Source organism: Bos javanicus, chromosome 24 (assembly GCF_032452875.1).
Source record: "Bos javanicus breed banteng chromosome 24, ARS-OSU_banteng_1.0, whole genome shotgun sequence".
Taxonomy (NCBI): Eukaryota; Metazoa; Chordata; class Mammalia; order Artiodactyla; family Bovidae; genus Bos; species Bos javanicus.
Window position 1 is genome coordinate 61050623 of NC_083891.1, and position 18274 is coordinate 61068896.

Below are 18274 nucleotides of genomic sequence, written 5' to 3' on the forward strand. Positions count from 1 at the left end.
TCGGTCTACTGGGGTGTGTCACCATAAACTGTAGTTAAAGCTTGTTATATCTTATATGTTTAAAAACACCAATCTTGAGTTTAAAATCACCATAGCAAAGCTTGATAAGGCACAGCTTCTGCTTTTGATACTGGATGAATAAACCTAAAACAGGCAGATTTATGTGAAAAGATAATCTGGATTCCAAAGGAAAGATGATTTACTCAGGATGTCTTTTTCTCCTTTTTCTTTCTTTGCTTAGCAAATTGCTCTCAATTTTTGAAATATGGTTAACTCCAATTAATTTTATGTGGACTGTAGGCAAGTAAAATCTTCCAGAATATCTTGGCCACCCCCACCCATTCTTTCCTTCCTGTCTTTTCTCCTGCAGTCATTAGTTTTGCATGTTCACAGAGTGCAAACTAATACTAATTTTGGCCCAAGCTTCCCAAAAATCACATTAAAGAATGATTTTGGGGGTAGTATCCAGAATTTACATTCCATTGTTTCCTTGTTAGCTTGCTTAATTGTATGCAGAAACTTCTTACATCTTATATTCTTTTTTTTTTCCCATTTGTATTCTTATGTCTGTTTCTGTATTGTGCAAAGGGAACCAGTTCTTCCAGGCCTTCCAACTTGGTGTTAGGAAATCAGGAGAGAGTGAAAAACCAGCTTTAACCTGCCATTGGGGTGCTAGCTTTATTTTGATCACGGGAGATGTCACCGTTGTGGCAGGGAAGCCCATAAAACTAAATTAAACAAAGCCACATCAAGGCTTGTGTCAAGGCAGTAAACCAGATGGGGAGGGCGACTCTGCCTCCGTGTCAGGTGAACACGTGGGCATGTGGGAGAGGAGGGTTGTGAATAATACTTTAGGAGTCGGAGCCGTGCTGGGCAGTTTCTTTCCTTGAGCCCTAGTGAGTCTATGCAAGACTTTTTGTTTTCGTAGAAACAAACATTCCTGGTGAACATTTCACATTCACGAGAAACATTGCTATCCTGAGAGATTCACTGCTTGAAAAATTTGAGATGGTTTTTTTGTGTGTATATGTAGCTATATGCCAGTCAAATAGTAATTTTAGTTGTTTTTGAGTGAAAGCCAAACAGTGCTTTTGTTTTTGAAGAACCTAGCACACAAGTGTCGGAGAGGGCAATGGCACCCACTCCAGCGTTCGTGCCTGGCAGATCCCATGGACGGAGGAGCCTGGTGGGCTGCTGTCTCTGGGGTCGCACAGAGTCAGACACGACTGAAGCGACTTAGCAGCAGCAGCAGCAGCAGCAGCACACAAGTGCATCTCAGATTTTGTAAAATCCTGAACTTTGGCCGGAATGCTCGAGGTGTTGTAGGTTGCAGGGGAGGGCGGAAGCCCCGGGCAGTGGGGGCTGAGCCTCCCCTGCCCGGTAGTGCCCCCTTGCTCAACACCAGGCCTTCCTCACCTCTGCTGTCCAGGCGCCAGGTGTCACAGCCCTGCCCTCCGGCTTGTGTTTCTTCACGCCACAGATCCCTGGTGTCCGTTCAGAAGGTAGCTTTTATCTGTGGCTGCAGAAATTCTGACTCGTGAAGGTAAATAGTTCCCGGCTCCCCTTGAGACCAGTTCTCTTTATATATAGCGCACATACACACACACGCCTACATACAAGAAAACTAAACGTACAAACCTTTAATGCTTTCATAGCAACAACTTAAGTTCTCTGGCTGTTTCTCTAGACACTCCATAAGGGCTTTACTGTGGTTGTGGTCCTGTGTGAAGTACACTTGCGTGTGTGCTAAGTCTCGTCAGTCGTGTCCAGCTCTTTGCCACCCCATGGACTTGTAGCCAGCCAAGCTCCTCTGTCCATCGGATTTTCCAGGCAAGAATAGTGGAGTGGGTAGCCGTGCCCTCCTCCAGAGGATCTTTCCAACCCTGGGATCGAACCTGGGTCTCATGTCTACGAACATTGGCAGATGGGTTCTTTACCTTTAGCTCCACCTGGGAAGCTCATACGTACACTTATTTGCCAGCTAATTTTAAAATAAATTCTGTGTGAGGCTATTAATTTGATGATAAAACAGTATATAGGAATAATAGGAAACATAGATTGCATATACAGTCACTGCCTTCACAGATTTTCAAAGAATTTGGAAAGATAACACTTTGTTTTTTTCAGTATCACAGTAATCCAAGTCTACGCCCTGACCTTTAACACTGAAGAAGCTGAAGTTGAATGGTTCTATGAAGACCTTACAGAACTAACAAGATAGAACTAACACCCAAAACAGATGTCCTTCTCATTATAGGGGACTGGAATGCAAAATTAGGAAGTCAAGAAACACCTGGAATAACAGGCAAATTTGGCCTTGGAGTACAGAATGAAGCAGGGCAAAGGCTAACAGAGTTTTGCCAAGAAAACACACTGGTCATAGCAAACACCCTCTTCCAACAACACAAGAGAAGACCCTACACATGGACATCACTAGATGGTCAATACCAAAATCAGATTGATTATATTCTTTGCAGCCGAAGATGGAGAAGCTCTATACAGTCAACAAAAATAAGACCAGGAGCTGACTGTGGCTCAGATCATAAACTCCTTATTGCCAGATTCAGACTTAAATTAAGGAAAGTAGGGAAAACCACTAGACCATTCAGGTATGACCTAAATCAAATCCCTTATGATTATACAGTGGAAGTGAGAAATAGATTTAAGGGACTAGATCTGATAGACTGCCTGATGAACTATGGACAGAGGTTCATGACATTGTACAGGAGAAAGGGATCAAGACCATCCCCATGGAAAAGAAATGCAAAAAAACAAAATGGCTGTCTGAGGAGGCCTTACAAATAGCTGTGAAAAGAAGAGAAGCAAAAAGCAAAGGAGGGCGAAAAGCAAAAATATATCCATTTGAATGCAGAGTTCCAAAGAATAGCAAGGAGAGATAAGAAAGCCTTCATCAGTGATCGATGCAAAGAAATAGAAGAAAACAACAGAATGGTAAAGACTAGAGATTGCTTCAAGAAAATTAGAGATACCAAGGGAACATTTCATGCAAAGATGGGCTTGATAAAGGACAGAAATGGTATGGACCTAACAGAAGCAGAAGATATTAAGAAGAGCTGGCAAGAATACACAGAAGAATTGTACAAAAAAGATCTTCATGACCCAGATAATCACAATGGTGTGATCACTCACCTAGAGCCAGACATCCTGGAATGTGAAGTCAAGTGGGCCTTAGGAAGCATCACTACGAACAAAGCTAGTGGAGGTGATGGAATTCCAGTTGAGTTATTTCAAATCCTGAAATATGATGCTGTGAAAGTGCTGCACTCAATATGCCAGCAAATATGGAAAGCTCAGCAGTGGCCACAGGACTGGAAAAGGTCAATTTTCATTCCAATCCCTAAGAAAGGCAATGCCAAAGAATGCTCAAACTACTGCACAATTGCACTCATCTCACATGCTAGTAAAGTAATGCTCAAAATTCTCCAAGCCAGGCTTCAGCAAAACATGAACTGTGAACTTCCAGATATTCAAGCTGGTTTTAGAAAGGGCAGAGGAACCATAGATCAAATTGCCAACATCCGCTGGATCATCAGAAAAGCAAGAGAATTCCAGAAGAACATCTGTTTCTGCTTTATTGATTATGCCAAAGCCTTTGACTGTGTGGATCACAATAAACTGTGGAAAATTCTGAAAGAGATGGGAATACCAGACCACCTGACCTGCCTCTTGAGAAACCTATATGCAGGCCAGGAAGCAACAGTTAGAACTGTACATGGAACAACAGAGCAGTTCCAAATTGGGAAAGGAGTACGTCAAAGCTGTATATTGTCACCCTGCTTATTTAACTTCTATGCAGAGTACATCCTGTGAAATGCTGGGCTGGATGAAGTACAAGCTGGAATCAAGATTGCCAGGAAAAATGTCAATAACCTCAGATATGCAGATGACACCACCCTTATGGCAGAAAGTGAAGAACTAAAGAGCCTCTTGATGAAAGTGAAAGAGGAGAGTGTGAAAGTTGGCTTAAAGCTCAACATTCAGAAAACTAAGATTGTGGAATCCAGTCCCATCACTTTATGGCACATGGATGGGGAAACAGTGGAAACAGTGGCAGACTTTATTTTTGGGGCTTCAAAATCACTGCAGATGGTGACTGCAGCCATGAAATTAAAAGATGCTTACTCCTTGGAAGAAAAGTTATGACCAACCTAGATAGCATATTAAAAAGCAGAGACAGTACTTTGCCAACAAAGTCTAACTAGTCAAGGCTATGGTTTTTCCAGTAGTCATGTATGGATGTGAGAGTTGGACTATAACGAAAGCTGAGCACCAAATAATTGATGCTTATGAACTGTGGTGTTGGAGAAGAGTCTTGAGAGTCCCTTGGATAGCAAGGAGATCCAACCAGTTCATCCTAAATGAAATCACTCCAGACTATTCATTGGAAGGACTGATGTTGAAGCTGGAATGCCAATACTTTGGCCATCTGATGCAAAGAACTGACTCATTGGAAAAGACCCTGATGCTGGGAAAGATTGAAGGTGGGAGGAGACGGGGGCGACAGAGGATGAGATGGTTGGATGGCATCACCGACTCAATGGACATGAGTTTGGGTAAACTCCAGGAGTTGGTGATGGACAGGGAGGCCTGGTGTGCTACAGTCCATGGGGTCGCAAAGAGTCAGACGTGACTGAACTGAACACTTTATGAATAAGTTGAATATACATTTCAAGCGTCAAGTACATCTCAAGGAAAAGAAAAAACATAAAAACTATAGGTTCATCTCCCTGTTTTGGTTATCTGCCGAGGTCCAGCCCCAGCTGATCCAGGGTACTCGAAGGGGAGACGGCGTCGGCGATTAATTTAAATATTCATCAAAGATATAAAGAGTGAGGATAGCTCAGTAGGAAAATTCAGTGGAGAAAAGAGGCTGAGTAGCTTGGTTTACACAGAAAATCAGTATAACCTGTGACACCATGTTAGCTCTGACCACAGAGGCTGCAGGCGCCCTCTCGAATAGCGGAAGGTGCCCCACCTTAGACACCTTCTCGAGTGGGTCTTAGAAGCCCAGGCAAATAAATGATCACAGAGGACCTCCGCGCTCCAGATGGAGACTCAGCTGGAATGTGAAAAGAAAGAATGACATGGGGAGACCAAGCTTGGGTGAGCAAGGCCTGTAGCTTTATTTTCAACCGGGGCTTTTATACCCTAAGTTACACATAGAGGATAATAGGGGATGTGAAATCATGCAAAGTCAGCAGTCTCTGATCCTTATCAAAAACCAGGGTTTCTTTCCTGCAAATTTATCGTATACAAATGGTTTAGGTGATTTACATCATCTTCTGGCCAGAAGGCCTATTAATATTTTATGACTCTTGACAAAGGTTTGTCAACCGTAAGACTTATTTTCTCTGAGAGTAATTATTTTAAGGTTTGGCGCCATCCTCCGAAGGTGTTAGATAAAGTTGCATTCCTATAGGGCAGAGGTGCAGTGGGTTTACAACAAAGGAAAGAATTTATTACCTTAAGGGTCTAAAGTTGCTAACACCAAGGCCACTACTTATTTTTTCTACATACCAACTATGTTAATTAATACACATTCAAGGATACAATACAGGGGATGTGGAAACTTTGCAGCAAGCATTGGCTCATCAATGAAATCCTTTACTAGTTTATTCTGACAGTTTCTAACTCTCTGAGAGGCTCTAAGTTATTTGAATATCTTAAGCTTCCTGTGCCTCTCGAGGCTGGGAGACTGTAAACAATCATATGCATATCTGTAGGAGTCTGAGTAAACTTGTCAGGCGAATTAGAGAGCTATCTGAGGCGTTTGGATTTAAATACTCCTAATGCCCAGGAACTTTATTAACTGGAGCTGTAAGTTAACTCTTTATCAGAGAGAGCGAAATGGTGGTGGGGGACAGCCCCCAGTAAAGTCAGAGGTGAGAGCACAAAGCAGTAAAGTAGGCAGACTGTGGTTTTTGGGGGTAGATGCTCGAGAATCTCCAGGGGGACTCCTGAGGCTCGATCCCGCCTTTACGTATGCTGAGCCTCCTTCCTCATGACCTTTGTCGTGAGTGGAGTGCCTCTCGCCAGCTCCCGGCAGTTATCAGGCAGTGTTGTCAATAGCAGATACAACTTTGTGCCAGGAAGCTAGTAGAAGGCCACTGAATAGCCTGGATAGACACTGGAGTATTTAAGTGCAAGCCCTGGGGTTTGGCAGAAGCGGCAGTCATAAGGTGGGAGCCTGTCAGCCTGGGACCTCAGAACTCCCCGAGGACATTTTCATGAATATCATTTATTATACTCTTACATATCCTTTAATAATGATGACTCAAGGCAATCAAAAGAGTATTAAGCATTTATTTGAATTTTGACAAGGCAGGGCAAGTTGTGGTATATTCAAAAGTATTGGAATAAAAGTTATTGCCAAAAGGATAAATTCTTGAACACCTATAAAAGCTTGGTAATCTAGAACAGCTCATGGTCCCTAGGTTTAGGAAGCCAAGGTATTCTTGTTAAAAGTACTCCATGGATTTGGAATGTTCCAGAGAAAGTCACCAGCTTTAAGTGGGCCGGGAAGAGGGTCCCCTCCCCTCCCCGTGTGGTCACGTGGCGCGCTGTGCGGAGGCAGGGCTGGGGAGGGTAGTTGGCTGTGGCTGGAGTTGCGAGGGTAGGGGGGTCATGGGCAGGAACCAGCTCTGCTGGTGGTTGTGGGGCGCGGAGGGAGCGAAGGTGCAGGATGCTGTGGGTGCGGATGCTGCAGGGTGCAGGGTGCGCTGTGAAGGGGGCCTGGGTGGAGAGTCCGAACCGGCCCTAGACTGCGGGACTGGGGCCCCAGAGGTGCTCTGCGGCTGTTCTGAAACAGGCGGAGACTGGCTTGCTTTCCTTGTTGCCTTGGCGAGTGCTTAGTAATTATTGGTTGGTTTGTACTTCTTTGGAGTTTTGTGGGATGGTTGGATTTGCTTGAAACAAATTTCGTGCAGTCACATGGTTTTGCTCGCAAGTAAAACGCCCGTCCTTAAGCCTGCTCACACACACGAGTAGGAAGAGAAGCGAGGGCAGGCCAGCCTGACTTGGCCGTGAAACCTGAAGTTTTCTCTTGAAATGTTAACGTAAAATCTCCATTGTGCTCCATCATATTTATTTTATATAATTTTTAAAAAGCTTTAATAAAGAGCATCAGTCCACAGTGAAGTTTCTGACCGCGTCTCTCTGTGGTCTGTTTGGTCCTGCACAGGTGCACTTTATTTGAGCTGCAAAGGGAAACCCAGTTTCTTGTCAGCAATTTGACAGCCCTTTGGTCATGGTTGAATGTTCTTGCTGCAGTATTTCCATGATCTTTGGACGAATGTTCTAAATTAGCCAAGTATTATGAAGTTCTGTTAAGAAAGCAAGATAGTACACCTTACATGATTGAAACTTTTTGGGAGGCAGGATTTTTAAGAGGATAATAAGGGATGACTATTAACTGAAGTGGCTAGTTAAGACTTTTTATTGAAAAGGGTGCTTTGTATTGAAATGGGTAATTAGTAACTGCAGATAGTCTCATGAATGGTTAGGAATCCAAATAGATAAGTGAGAGGATGTGAGAGAGGTCAGACATTCAGGGACTTGGTTTGATACCTTTTTCAAAAAATCACTACCCTGCATATTAATGAGCACATTACCTTTTCCTGCAGTGAGACACTTTCTTTGTTGATGAATAAGGAAATGATGAAAAGCAGTTTTTCCAGTCGGAGTGTAATCAGCCTGGATTCCTACAGGCCAGGGGAGGATTCCTGTATCACAACCTTGAGCAGACACCTTTCTCTTCACAGTGATCACATCAAGCCCGTCTTTCCATGCTGGCACCGTATCTCAAGTGAATGTTGTAGAAACAGGAAACTAAAGTCAGAGGCAGTATAGAGTACTGGCTAAGTTTCACTTCTGGACTTGGAAAGTTTCCCACCTTTCAAAGTGCTGGGGCCTGAAGACAGTTTAGGAAAAGAGTATAATCTCAGGCATAGCTTATTGAGTCTCCGGTGAGTATCTTTCAGTGTCAGGATAGACTGGGATTCGCTGTCGCATCTGCGCCCTGCTCCCCAGTGTGAAATGGGGATTTATTGCTAGTGTCCTTTCAGTGTGAATGACTTCTCGTAATTGTTTCAAATGGCATTGTACTTGTTTTCTTGGGAAAATAAATTCTGATTTTCCTGTCTTCTAACCTTCCCCTTTTGCCTCGCTCTGGGTGGCTTGCGGCGTCCTGGTTTCCTGGCCAGGCTCGAGCCCAGGGCCCGGCCACGATGGTATGAGTCCTCGCCGTCTGGGGGCTCACCCCTTCGCCTGTGTCAATCAGTGACTTCTGGTGACTTTCCTAAACACGGGCTTCCCCAGATCGAATGCAGAGGAGCGCCGTTGATGAACAAGTTTAAAAGCACGTTCTCTCTTGTATCATTAAGCTCTGAGTTTGAGTTTTTGTTGTTTTTCTTTCTTTCTTTCCTTTTTTTTTTTTTAATAATTCAACAATCCAGTAAAGGTTTTCTTTTTAAATCCCCCCTTTTTTCTTACCTGTCTTTTGAAAGTGTGGGTTTTCCCCTAAATTTGATGCTTTATAAATACCACACAAAGAAATTCCCTTGCAGTTAAGAATAAAATGTACCCACTGAAATAGAGATGAGAGCGCCATTCCATTAGAAACTTTGCGTAAGATTTATCCAGTGAAGGCAGATTACAAGGGGGTACTTGTCATGATCTGCAAGTCACTAAGCTATTTGCAAAGAAAAATCAGTCCTGAAAAAATGACTTAATGAATTAACTGGTGGGGTTTTATGTGCTAAGAAACACGACTTCCGCACATTTTGCAGCAGCGTCCCAATACTCAGCAGTACCGATTAGGAACCAGATGCACTTTAACAGTTTCCTCTTTAACACAGAGACACCAGCCTCTGCCTGCTCTTCAGCACCGGCAGCAAAGTCCATTCATCAAGTCCTGTGATGCGGAGAGGAGTGAGATAGCCTCAGTCCTGAAGAGCATTTTCGAGCAGTTGTCTTGACTGAGTTTTGTAAGAGGAGAAGAGGGGTTAACCTGCGTAGGAGGTCAGGAGGAACATTCCAAACAGAGGGGCATCCGTGAGACGTGAGCGTGTTTTGGGGTGTTTGGGGTACCACCGGTGGGTCTGGTGTGACCAGAGCAGTGGATGGCTAAAATCGAACATGCAGAGAGATGAGCCAGCAGAGGTGAAAGAGCTTTCCTCTGTGTGCTAGGGGTTTAGGTGAGGCGGTCATTGTGCAGTGGTTAAGAGCGTGGCTCTGGGTTGGATCCTGGCTTTGCCACCTGCTAACCTGCTTTACGACCTGGGAAAGCTCCTTTGATATCTGTTGCCTCCTCTGTCAGTTGGAGGTGATAATTGTACCCACCTCACAGGAAAGTGAAGAGAGTAAGTGCTCAGTAAGTGTTAGTTCCTGTTGGTGGTGGTGATGTAATTATTGTTACTGTCATCTAAAAGTTGTGGAGGGATCAGTAAGGGATATTTCACAGGGGAGGAATTAGTGACTTTAGAATTTTAGAGAACTGTTCTTGGCAAGCAGGGTGGAAGGATGAGGTATAAAAAGTAAGGTGGATAAGGCGCGTTATTGCAGTGGTCATCTGGGTGAGACAGACGAGGGCCTGAATGAAATCACTTGCAAGGGGAGTGGAGGGAGGAAAGGGTGGATTAGAGAGATTGAGAATGGAGATTTGGCTGCCGATAAATGAGGTATGGGCAGGGTGGGGGAACCCCAGTGTGTCCAAGGTAACTGGGAGGTTTTAGATTTGAGAAACAAGGGGGAAGCCAGAGAGAAATATGTGAGGAGGAGAAACTTGAGATAAGAAGATGGTGAGTTTAATTTGGATTTAAATTTCATATTTGAGGGTCTTCCTAGAAGAGAAGTCCAACAGCCAGTTAGGTACCAGTGTATAGTTCGGGAAAAGAGATCTGAGCTGACCCTGAGATGTCAGAGTTAAGAGTGAAGTCATGGAGGTGAGTGGCGGTGAGGAGCCTGACAAGCCAGAGCTGAAACTACCCACATTTATAGAAACGCCCCATATTTAGAGACCTTGGTGACGGGGGCTTCCATTAGAAGGGATCCCATTTAAAGAGATTAAAAAGAGTCTAGGGAAGTAGAAGGAAACTGAAAAATGGGAAGGTTACAGAAGTCAGGATGCGATGGGGTGGGCAGGGTGGTTCCAGAGGGAGTGTGTTCATGGAATGATGGGGACCCGGACATGGGAGGTAAAGCTGGGAGTCGGGTCCTTTCCAAAGAGACCTGGGTCCCAGGGAAGGAGAGATTCCTGTGCATCACCAGAGTTCCCGGCCCGGACCTTCTGGTCTGCGGCCGCGGTTCCCAACAGCCTCCCTTCTGGGAAAGCCTCACACCGGTTTCAGCTCCACGTGGTGTTTCGGGACCAGCGTGACCAGGATCAAGGCAGTGTGGCTGCCGGGTCCCAGCCGTGCCCGTGTTGCGTTTCTCGGGTGGAAACTGAGCCCTTGCCTTGTACTGGGGGCCCCTTTCTCCCCTCAGACGCCTCCCCTTCCCTGCCTCGTCCTGTCCCCTCCCTGCCCACCCTGAGCTCCTTCCCCGGCCCCCCGCCAGCTCTTCAGTCGCTGGGAGACTAAGGCTCTGCCCTCCCTTTCAGTTCCTTGTCTCACGGGTAAAGGCTCAAAGCTGGGTTTACCACTCACTGCTGATTCACCCTCGTGCCCGCCCGCCTGCCCGTTTGAGCCATCTCACTCTACAGAGTCACCTGACGATGGCGCTTGTTTTTCTGTGGCCGTTCCTCACACTGAGGGTCCCGGCGCTGTCTCCAATAGCCTGCTGCTCAGCTCTCCCGTGACAACAGGCGTGGCCGGTATTTGCTGCACATGGAGCTCTGCACACGCACACTGTAACCTTAGTTACAGCGACTGAGAGCTTGCCCTGTGTCGGGCACTGTGCCGCATGCTGTGCAGGTGCCCAATGTAGACAGTGGTTCAGCCTGTTTCTCAAATGAACACACTGAGGCTTGGTTTAGCGACTTGTCCCAGCTCACACCGAAAGAGTGAACCAGCAGGCAGCCCCGGGCTCAGACCCCAGAGCCTGCGCTCCACTCACACTCGTGCTGCTAGGCCATGCCCTCCCTGCCTCGGGCCAGCTGAAGGACCCTCAGACCTCAGAGCCTGCGCTCGCCACTCGCACACCGTGCTGCTAGGCCGTGCCCTCCCTGCCGTGCCGCGGGCCAGCTGAAGGGCTCTCAGACTGGGGCCCACTGGCCTGTGATTTGGGTGTTGGTTTCCAATGTGTCCAATCATCCTTCAGACCTCAGTTTGGTTTCCTGATACGGATGGGTCTCAGTGGTTGTTACCCACACGTACAGTGACTTTTTACCATAACTAATTTGCTTTCCTGAAAGGTAAGTTTTCTTTAAGAAATTTAAAATCAGCATTTTTATTCTGGGCATAAGTGGCTCTCTCCAAGATTGTGATCAGCCTTCTTTAAGAACAAGTAGAAATGTCATATAGACACATTACGCACATATATATTTCGTATATATTTGGAGTGCTTTTTTTGTGTGTGTGTTTTGAGGTGAGGAAGAAGTTTCAAGTCCTTGCCTAGAACTTTTGGTAGCTCAATATACTAGTTTGATTTTGGAGCTTGGAAAAAAATGACTTTTCATTCCACAAGCATTTATATTTGTGGGTAGTTTGTTACTGTTTTAATCTACATTTCACAGTTTCAAGTACTAGCTTTTTTAAACATGAATCACTTGGATTTTATATGTATTTATTGTTGATGACAAAAAAGGATGAAGGGCTCAGAATTGGTCCTTGTTATGTAAATATTCAGAGTGGACTCTGTAGGCCTGGGGTTTGCAGTGTTGGGGGGGTGGTTTAGTGAGTATTAGAGTTTTACTTTCATAATCATGTTCAGGATTATTTAAGTAAGTGGAATAGAAAACAAAACTCTTCTCTTGAGGCAGCAGAGGAGAGAGTAGGAAAAAACGGAAATCATGGGCCTTACTCTATGTAGCCTCTAACCTCTGAATTATCCATCTGTTCCAGCTTATTTTGGAATATGCCTCAATAGTGCTTTACGGGCAGAAGTTGGCAGAGTCTTTTCTGTAGAGAGCTGGGTAGGAGGTATTTAAGCTGTGCAGATCCCATAAATCTCTGTTGCATATTCCTGTTTTGTTATTGTTTGTTTACAACCCTTTAAAATTTTACTTTAAAAATCTAAGTCATTCTTAGCTCACCAGCCATATAAAAACAAGCCACAGGCTGGACTTGGCCCCTGGGCAGTAGTTTGCAGACCCTTGCTCTGCAGGAACCCTTTCAGTTGAGCCCTGTGATCCTCTGAAATCAGTGTAAGCTCATCTTCCATCCCATCCTCCAGAAAGGATGGTGTTTCTTTCCACCCCTAGTACCCTCTTGCTCCTCTGACTCTCAGACATTTTAGTATGGCCCGTCTCCCCTTCCTTTCCAGGTTCGCCATGTGATCTAAACTCTTATGACTCTGTTGCCTGGATTGTTAGTAATTGCCTGCTCTGCAGGTTTCTCTGCTTCCAGCCTTTGTCATTGTTCAGTTGCTGGGTTGTGTTCTACTCTTTGTGACCCCATAGACTGCAACCTGGCAGGCTTCCCTGACCTTCACCATCTCCCAGAGTTTTCTCAAACTCATGTCTGTTGAGTCAGCGATGCCATCCCACCGTCTCATCCTCTGTCACCCCCTTCTCCTCCTGCCCTCAATCTTTCCCAGCATAAGGGTCTTTTCCACCGAGTTGGCTGTTCGCATCGGGTGGCCGAAGTGTTGGAGCTTCAGCATCAGTCCTTTCAATGAATATTCAGGACTGATTTCCTTTATGATGGACTGGTTGGATCTCCTTGCAGTCCAAGGGACTCTCAAGAGTCTTCTCCAGCACCACAGTTCAAAGGCATCAATTCTTTGGCTCTCAGACTTCTTTCAGTCTTCTACTGGTTTATAAACTGTCCTGTACATAGTTCTTGAAGTAATGTTTTCTGGAAATACAGTGATACTGTGTCATCTTTTTACTCAAGGTACATTAATTTCTTGTTGTGTGACACTTAAAACTCTTCCTTCTTATCTCTCTTTAAAAAGTTATGGAGCGACCCATACTTAGAACCAGCCATATAAACCATCTTATTCATTTCCTATGTGAAGCCACAGTTTATAAAGCATATTATATCCTGTGATTACTTTCTGGACACATCTAAAATTGTTGATCATAATGGATTTTGTTGAAGTAAATTGTTAAAAGTAAATTCCAAGTTTATAAGACTCAAGGTAATATTCAGAGGCTATTAACAATGGTAAGTGCAGAGTCAGTCACTGGACTTTATGGATAGATCAGCCTCTTTAGCCTTCACAGCAGAGCAATGAGGAGGGTCCCCCTTTGCAGGCAGGGCACTAAGGCATAGGGGAGTGAGGGCAATATCAGGGTTCAGACCTAGGCTCTCTGGTGCCAGAATCCGTAGTTTTGAACCACTTTGCTACAGTGTTTCCTCAGTGAATTAATCGTTAAAAGAAAGACTTTGAACCTAGTAGAGGAAAGGAAGGAATCATTCAAACATAGCTTTAACCTTCATCTCTTTTCCTGCCAAGGTCCCAGCTCTCTTTGTATTTTGTTGTTTTGCCAGATAGTTTGTGAACTTGGCTGAACTTCATAGATGGAAGTATTTGAACGTTTGAAACAGGGAAGAGTTGAAGGTTATCAGAACAGAAAAGAGTGCAGCTCTTCTCCTGGAGAACAGTCAGGTGCGTGTAGATAAATGTGCCAGGACTCTGTCTGTAGGCAGAGAGGAGAGAAAGCATTGAACGTGATTATTCATTGTGAAAATTTGTTAAAAACATCAACAAAGCTCTGTTTTGGTCAGCCATCTGCTGGAAGATAGAAATGAACTTGTTAAGAATTTGCAGTTATTTCAGAAAACTGTTGATTACTGTTTTGTTTGTGGATTGCATATTGTCATCTGGATTGTTAATTGCTTGGGAAGAGAGATTCTATTTTCTGTTTCTTTGGCAGTCTAAGCCCAAATTGCTGTTTCTTAGAATTCTGTGTATGAGTGGGTGTTCTGTGAATGTTGACCAAGTAAGGTACAGATAGGCGATCTTATTGGACAATAGTTAACTTTGATCTTCACCTATTTGTTTCAGTTAAATCCTCAGACACTTAAGATTTTTTAAATAAATAATGCAACCCCGTTGACTGCAGCATGCCAGCTTCCCTGTCCTTCACCATCTCCTGGAGTTTGCTCAGACTCACGTCCATTGAGTCGATGATGCCATCCAACCATCTTATCCTCTGTCCCCCTCTTCTCCTGCCCTCAATCTTTCCCGGAATCAAGGTCTTTTCCAGTGAGTCGGTTCTTCGCATCAGGTGGCCAAAGCATTGGAGCGTCAGCCAGTATCAGTCCTTCGAGTGAATTTTCAGGGTTGATTTCCTTGAGGATGGACTGGTTTGATCTCCTTGAGATCAAAGTCCAAGGGACTTTCAAGAGTCTTCTCCAACACCACAGTTCGAAAGCATCAATTCTTTGGTGCTCAGCCTCTCATGACTACTGGAAAAACCATAGTTTTGACTATATGGACCTATATGGTTTCTATATATACTTACTGTCAAATAAAAACTCACTTTATTGAATGCTTTCTGTGATGCCTGAGGTTGTGAAGACTTTATACGTGTCTTCCTTCACTCTCATAACAATCTGATTTGATGTAATTTTCATTTTACAGCTAAGGAAACTGAATCCAGAGAGGTTAAGTATTTTTATTAACCGATGGGGTTGTTTTGAGTTTATACTACGTGCCAGCGTTTTTCTGGGTGCTGCGCTGACAAAAACACTGAAACGAAGAACAACAACAAAATTTCTGCATCAGGGGCTGTTGAGGAACCTGCCGGCAGTGGCAGAGCTCCTGAGGACAGAGCTGGGCTTTGGACTGAAGCAGTAGGACCCCACAGCATGCACTCTCCAGGACTTGTTTTTATGCCCATGTATATGGGCTGTGCTAAGTCGCTCAGTCGTGTCTGACTCTTTGCAGCCCTCTGGACTGTAGCCCGCCAGGCTCCTCTGTCCATGGGATTCTCCAGGCAAGAACACTGGAGTGGGTTGCCATGCCGTCCTTCGGGGGTCTTCCCGACCCGAGGACCGAACCTGCTTCTCTTAAATCTCCTGACCTGGCAGCTGGTGCTTCACCACTACTGCCGCCTGGGAGCCCAGTGTCTCCCTTACTTATGGTGTAAGATAAAGAAAGGTCAGTTCTCTTTTTCCCCTTCATCTGTATGGGTAGCTTGGATCCGTATGTTTAAGTTTCACCTCCACCAATACTTTTAAATGACTTAAAATGCTCTTAATTGAAAATGATTGTTCTGTTTCTGATGTAGTATCCAAAATTGGTGTAGTATACGAAACTGCAGACTGGTTTCTCTGCATGAACATCTACTTCTCTTTGTCTCTTTATGGAGAACAATACAAAAACTCAAGCTCAAGAGTTTTATATACTATCTTTCTCCTCAGAGTCATGTATTCATATTTTTGTTGGACACAAGAAATATCCTCCAACTTTGAGGTCATCATTTGGGTATGTGTGTATAGTCAGGTGGAGAATTGGTAAATAAAATTTTGGTAGCCTCTCAGGAAAACCAGTGATTTCTATTACCTGATTCCTTTCTATTTTAATTCTTCTAGACTGATATATTGTGATTCCGAAAAGAATACATTGATAGATTCATAAGGAAAGGAAATTATTCTTCCTAGTATTTATTGTGTATATTTTTTCTTTTCTCCTGCTGTCCTCATTTTTACACATAAGGCAAAAAAATGGTTATAGGAGTGGGACTGGCGAGCAAGTCTATTACACTTCCGCATTATTGGTTAGTTGATTCTTTTGTCGTTGTTATTTGTATTAGCCCTAAGAGTTTGAGAAAACCTTTTTCTTCCAAAAGGTAAATAATACTTCCAAGGCAAATATTTTGTAGGAAATTGGAAAGATTGTAGATGAGACTTCCGTAGTGCATTGTATATATTATGCATACACTACTTCTCTCGGTGAAGTGAGTGAAAGTCGCTCAGTCGTGTCCAATCTTTGCGACCCCATGGACTATACAGTCCATGGAATTCTCCAGGCCAGACTACTGGAGTGGGTAGACCTTTCCCTTCTCCAGGGGATCTTCCCAGTCTCCCGCATTGCAGGCGGATTCTTTACCAACTGAGCCATCAGGGAAGCCCCAAAATACTGGAGTGGGTAGCCTATCCCTTCTCCAGCAGATCTTCTGACCCAGAAATCAAACCAAGGTCTCCTGCATTGCAGGTGGATTCTTTACCAGCTGAGCTACCAGGGAAGCCCACTTCTCTCAGTAGTTGGACTATCTAAATATTGTTTGCAATGTTGAAATGTTATCTTTGAGGATGAGTTTAACATCTGTTTTTAAATCCATAATTCCCTATCTAAACAGGACTTTGCCTTCAGATCTTAGTATGAGATTAGATTCTTTGAATCTAAAGCCCTTAAGTATAGTTTTATTTTGCCCATAAATTTGTTTGGGATTATATGAGCTGAAGTGTTGTCTAAAGGGAAGATAAGAGAGTCAGAAGCTATTTGAGGAAACCCCCCAAAAATAAAATCTTGAGGTGAATACTTAATTCATTATGAATTTAAATTTGTATGTTATTTATCCAAACGTTATCAGCTTTTAGTTTAAGTCTACTCTTATGGTTTCTACTCTTATTCCCTTTCATAATAAAATCTTCTGGTTTAGTGCATGGTGAATATATTAATTGTGCTTTCTGTTTTCAAATTACGAGTCATTAAGGATTATTGTAGTATGCAGTCATTAAATTTTCTTCTTTAATATGAAATGGAAACTCTCATCTTTTAACATAGTTATTGGTAAAATGTATAGGGCTTACCCAGTGGCTCAGGGATCCACCTGCAAAGCAGGAGTCACAGGGGATGTGGGTTTGATTTGGAATACCACTCCAGTATTCTTGCCTGAAAAATTACATGGACTGAGGAGCCTGGCGGGATGTGATCCACGGGGTCACGAAGAGTCAGACACAACTGAGCGTGTACATGTGCGTGCCCGTGTGCGCGCACACACCACTCTCTCTCAGTGGTGGAGGAGAGTTCTTATAAACATCTATCTCAGTTTGTCTGCAAAGTTCTGTTTTCCATTAATTCTGTTTACTCTAAAACTAAAGGACATAAAATTAAGAAACTAGGTTAAAATTTTAAGTAATTTTAATTGTGTATATTGAAGGTTTGCCTTAAGGCTTATGGTCTTGGGAGTAGAAGCATGGACAGGAAGGCCCCAGTATTGTACTCACATGGTTATTTTAGCTTATATACCATGCGAGTACAAACAAGCTAAAGCAGAGCTAAGGTGTGTGTACCTGTGGATTATTCTGAGGGGAGCGTGTGGACACAGTTGGTTCAGGTGTATTGCAGAACTCTTCTGCTGTGTGGGGGGGGTGGGGGGGGATCCAGACTGGCAGGAGGGTGTGCTTGTGGCGGGCGCTCACGGGACGTCCGTCCACAGCGCGCGTGTGCTTCAGGGCTGGGCGGCGTTCCGCCCTCACGTCAGGGTTGGAGAAGTTTCCTCGTCACCCGACCCTGTGAGCTGACTGGCTTGTGAGAGTGAAGGTGCAGACAGGCAGAGGCTGATGAACAAGGACTGAGTGAAGGAAGAACGTTCGTTCTTCTGATCTTGGTATAAAACAGCTAGTCATGACTCAAAAGTGACTAATGCTGCCATAAAGGAGTTTGTTACTGTTAACAGTGATAACTACGGAAAATGAAAGATTTTTTAAATTTAGTATAAGACATTTTGTCATAAACGTAGTCTCTTAGAAAGTTTTATGCTTGATGTTCTTTGTTCACTGTAGTACATAATTTTGTATCCATAGCTGGTAATTAGTTTTCTTTGCGCCTAAAAACACAAAGGATTTAAATTTAGTATTTTGTTTGTGTGAAGGACAAGTTTTGTAATGGGCTTGGTTAGTTGTAAATCTGCTCTTCTTTCTGAATAGTCTGTTGGCTAAATTGTTCTTCCTCAGCTTATTTTGCTTTTATAGCTTAGGTAATTGAGGCAATGTCTTTTGTATTTGGTTTATTATTAGAAAATACCATTTATAAATGGAATTTTTCTCCTCGCGAGAAGTGTTTTCATATTTCTCATCCGCGGTTAGTTCAGCTAATTTGTTTAGACTTTTATTGAATGCCCGCTGTGTGTCTGTCATTGGTCAAGGTCATCTGAGAATAGAAAAGTAAGAGGCGTGACAATCGCTCCTGCACTGACAGG

The 18274-nt window shown here is 43.9% G+C and overlaps 1 protein-coding gene and 1 long non-coding RNA gene across 5 annotated transcripts in view; one reads left to right on the plus strand and one right to left on the minus strand.

Moving 5' to 3' along the window:
• Positions 1–18274, plus strand: part of PHLPP1 (PH domain and leucine rich repeat protein phosphatase 1) — a 219374-nt gene that overhangs the window by 63100 nt on the left and 138000 nt on the right. The window lies entirely within an intron of this gene.
• LOC133237827 (uncharacterized) lies at positions 8176–10877 on the minus strand. Its single transcript, XR_009733376.1, has 2 exons — positions 10727–10877; positions 8176–8932 (listed from the first exon to the last, which is right to left on the minus strand). It is a non-coding gene; the product is annotated as an uncharacterized LOC133237827 (long non-coding RNA).